We start from the raw sequence: 4,549 nt of genomic DNA on the forward strand, positions 1-4,549 counted from the left end.
AATGGCTGATCTTTCCAGGGCAGAACATTTCTGATGTAATTAATGTAATTAACTTGCCTACAAGTAACTGACTGACTGCCCAAGGGAGGCATCCTACTGGAGCTTAGTGCTTATCTCTGTCACTGTCATTTGGACATTCAGCAGATGGAGGCAGATTAGCGTTGGTGATGAAAATCTACATTCTTGGGTCCACATAGGGCCTTGATTTTCCCAACCCTTTCAAACATCTGTGATATTGAATCAACCAATGCATTTCTTTACACAGCTATTCTACCCTAGTTCAACCCCAGAAAAATTTCACTAGTTGTACCACTATAGCAAACCAAGAAGTACCTCCACTATCACTGTTATAATCCTCATGGGCAGCTGTGAGGTATGTAACTTAGCTCCAAAATCCCATTTTAGAGTCTGATTCCTTGGAATTTTAGAGTCAATTCCTTGTGTGTTGACATTCACAGTCTTAGGTGGGTTTCCCAGAAAACAGGTGATCTTTCCAAGTAGGATTTTTTTAGGTATAGGGTTCTCAGAAACAAAACTTGAGGGAAATGGAGGGAAACAGACTGAGCCAAGAGAGAAAATGAAATGTGATACTGCAGCAATAAAATTCTCAAGGTGAACTCGAACTCAGAGTGCTCTTTAGAGTTTCCATGATCAGGATAGGGTATCAAGCTAAGTTCCCATAGTTACCAACCATTAGATTCTGACTACTCCTGGGAAGGGGATTTACCTTGAGTGAGGCTGCTACCTTTGCTGAGAGCAGTTGCTAGAGGGGAATCCAACCCTGAGACATTAGCAGCTGATTCTCCCTGTTGCTGGGAAGTAAGATCTTTAATCAGGAATGGGAATGTGGGCAGCAAACCACAATATATAACACCTCTTTGTCAGAGAAAAGAAGAATAATTTTGGAGGTACGGGAATTTTGAAAATGTTTATACTTACTTTGTGTAATTATTTAACTTTCCCCCAATCACTTTGGTTACACTTACACAATGGAATACTAACTACATGGCTATAAAAAATTAGATATATCTCTAATAGGGATTGGCAAACATTTGTAAAGGGCCAGATAGTAAATATTATAGGCTTTATTGGCCATATACATAGTTCCTATTGCATAGTTTTCTTTTTTCTTCTTTGTTACAACCCTTGGAAATATCAGAACCACAATTTTCTCTTTAAATCTGGTTCAAGACATTTTATGCAGGATGGCTGAAGACTGAAATTTCCTTAAGCTATTTTGCTCTTTGCTCATAACTCTGACTTTGAAGGCTAATAAAATGATTCATTCAGGCTGCCACACAAACTGAATAACTGCTCAGTGTGCTAGGATTAACAGGTGACACAATATTCTGTGTCAGGGCATAGATCTTGGGCAGGAGGGGAAGAGAATCTACGCTTTGATGTTGCTGCTAAGAGGCTCAGATTTATTATGAAGCCCTCCTTGGATAGAAAGACCAACTGTGAATTTATCAAGAAGCCTGCAAGCATTCCTAAAGTGATTTCTCTGCATCTCAAACAAGAGTCTCATATAGGTGTCAAAGTTAACCGAGACAAAATGTCAAAAATCTGAACATGAGGAATTTTTGTGTGCAAGTAAGTGATGTCATTAGCCTGAAAATGTGTCTTTCTACTTAAAATGACCTTCCAACCAGATGATTTTCCTGACCTAGATTTTTCACCTTAATAGTCCCATTTGCTTTCTACCTGTCTAAATGCTGGTTTGGTTTTCATTCATATGTGCCAAAAAATAAATATGCAAACAATATTTCCTACCTTTTAGACATCATCAACAAAGTTATGAGAAACTTCTGTTTCTGCTGGTGAAAAGCTTTGATGAACTCTTCTTGGAAAACAACTAGGACATCACACATGACAGCTAAATGTCCAAACAACACTGAACAGGCAAGATTCTTGCCAAGTAACTAGTTCTAGAATTTGGGCTGCAGGACTGAGCTAAGACTAGTTACTCTACCTGAGGCACCTAGAAAAGGAGCAGGTTCTAGGAAAGTGCTGAGGATCTGGCCAAGGAGACCGAGATCAGCCTGCTGGTCAACTGCAGGGATGTTAATATGACAAATGTAAGGACCCGAATTCATACAAAAGGAACCACAACATGAATAGAATTGGGAGCAAAGCAAGGAAGGTCATAGGCAATAATTTTTAATGAACATAAATGGAACTGAGATCAGAAAATGGATTGAGCTGGCTTAAAGGTATCAGAGAGATAGGCAAAACCCCCCAAAATATTATTAACTGTTTTCTTAGGATACACGCTGACATATTTAAAATAATGTGTACAATTAAGCACTATCAAATCATTAATATTCTTAAAAGCACCTACTTCTTTGCCAGTCATAGTCCTAATACTTCAACATGGTTTGTTATATTATACAGAAAGAGACAGGGTATAATAACCACATGATCTCATGCACTAGACATGGCTGATTGGTGCTGTAGTACTTGACCCCAAACCAGGCAAACATTGTCTAGCCAGCAACTATAAAAATTTCTTTCTTAAGAAATACATTGTATATATCTCTACTGTACTCAGAGGTTGGAAGGTTCTAGAGCTGAAAGGCTACATAGACTCTGAGTCAACATGTATCTGGTACATTTAGAAAAGTAAAAGAAGTCCATTTCCACATAAAGAAAATGGAGAAGAGACTGGAATTCTAGAAAGAGTGAGAGAAACATAGAAAGGCTATCCGATTTGGTAACCAATAGTTTTAACAAATCTCTACCTACATATACTTTGTGACTGAAGTCTCCATCTTACATCAAATGCATTCCCCCTCATTGGGGCCAGCCAAAATGGGCTTCTATCTTTTGCACTCAAAAAGACTTTGGTTAGAGGGCTTCATTATTATTGGAATTCTTACACATAATATCCACATTTTCAGAAGGCCCTGATGGACAGAGGAGATAGCTAAAAAGAATAACTCCAAGGAAAGAGCAGAAGGAATTAGAGAAGATACTAATGATAAACTTTGCCAACATTCAAATTAACATGGGAATTCTGCCTTTATAATCTGAAATGTCTGTGACTGTGCATGTGCACATTTGCATATAAAAAAGTATAAAATTTCATACATTCATCATGTGATTAAAATTACTTTAGTTTTGGGATTTATTATTTTTTTATATTTTAAGAAATTTTTGTTGAGTTTATTGGGGTAACATTGGTTAATAAAATTATATAGGGGCGGCCATCATAGAAGCGTCAAAATGAAGTTCAATCCCTTTGTGACTTCTGACCAGAGCAAGAACCATAAAAGGCATTTCAATGCACCTTCCCACATTCACAGGAAGATTATGTCTTCTCTTTCCAAAGAGCTGAGACAGAAGTACAATGTTCAACCCATGCCCATCCGAAAGGATAATGAAGTTCAGGTTGTTTGAGGACATTACAAAGGACAGAAAATTGGCAAAATAGTCCAAGGTTACAGGAAGAAATATGTCATCTACATTGACATATGGGAGAAAACTAATGGTACAACTCTTCATGTGGGCATTCACCCTAGCAAGGTGGTTATCACTAGACTAAAGCTGGACAAAATCCACAAAAAGGTCCTTGAACATAAAGCCAAATCTCGCCAAGTTGGAAAGAAAAAGGGCAAATCCAAGGAAGAAACAATTGAGAAGATGCAGGAATAAAGTAATATTATATACAACTTTCATTAAAAACTTAAAATGAAAAAAAAATTATATAGGTTTCAGGTGTGCAATTATATGATACATTGTCTGATAGGCTTAGAGTTAACTTCACTCATAGTTTATAATTATTCAAAATCATTTAATATATGTGTTCCTTTTATCCTTATTTCTTCTTCTTCAAATTAATAATGATTATTCTCTATTGTATGCAAGGGGAAAGCTAGAGTATATATTTCTTCATGCAATAAAATGATTTTTAACTGAGTTATCAAAAAAGTTAAATAGGTAAAGTTAAAAAAAGGATAATTTCATTATTTTCATGATGAAAAGGAGAAAATTGGATAATTTTTCTAGGAGAAAAAAGTCCAAAGGGAAAATATGCTGTCTTAAGAAAAATCCTATCAAAGTTTGTTGGCTACAACATGAAAAATCTCAAATAAGAAAGAATAAACAAATTCTAGTTGAAAAGTAGGCATTTCCAAATTTGTTATAAAGGTCCAAAGACTGCCATTTACTTATCTTGATACCTATTGTAATTCCTTTTTTTCATCTTTCAGGCTTTGTACTCTTTATACCCTTGGATAGCTTAGTCAGTGGTATATATATTTTTATGGTTTATTAAAAATATTAGGTCTTATAATTATACTAGAGGCCCGGTGCACAGATTCGTGCACTGGTGGGGTCCCTCAGCCTGGCCTGTACCCTCTTGCAATCTGGGACCCCTCAGGGGATGTTGGACTGCTGGCTTCAGCCCGATCCCTGTAGGCCAGGGATCCGTGCACCAGGCCTCTGGTATGCATAGAAGATCTTTGGTTAATCTCTTCCCACACTATTCCTTCCTCCCTTCCCTCTGAGATTCATCAGTCTGTTCCATGTTTCCATGTCTGTGCGTTAA

At 37.0% G+C, this 4,549-nt stretch overlaps 1 pseudogene; it reads left to right on the forward strand.

Annotated features, from left to right (window-relative positions):
• Positions 1-3,225: 3,225 nt before the first annotated feature.
• Positions 3,226-3,661, forward strand: LOC139021514 (large ribosomal subunit protein uL24-like; annotated as a pseudogene).
• Positions 3,662-4,549: the final 888 nt, after the last annotated feature.

The sequence above is a fragment of the Myotis yumanensis genome, unplaced genomic scaffold, assembly GCF_028538775.1.
Source record: "Myotis yumanensis isolate MYYU_CA2020_CCGP unplaced genomic scaffold, mMyoYum1.0.hap1 SCAF_13, whole genome shotgun sequence".
Taxonomy (NCBI): domain Eukaryota; kingdom Metazoa; phylum Chordata; class Mammalia; order Chiroptera; family Vespertilionidae; genus Myotis; species Myotis yumanensis.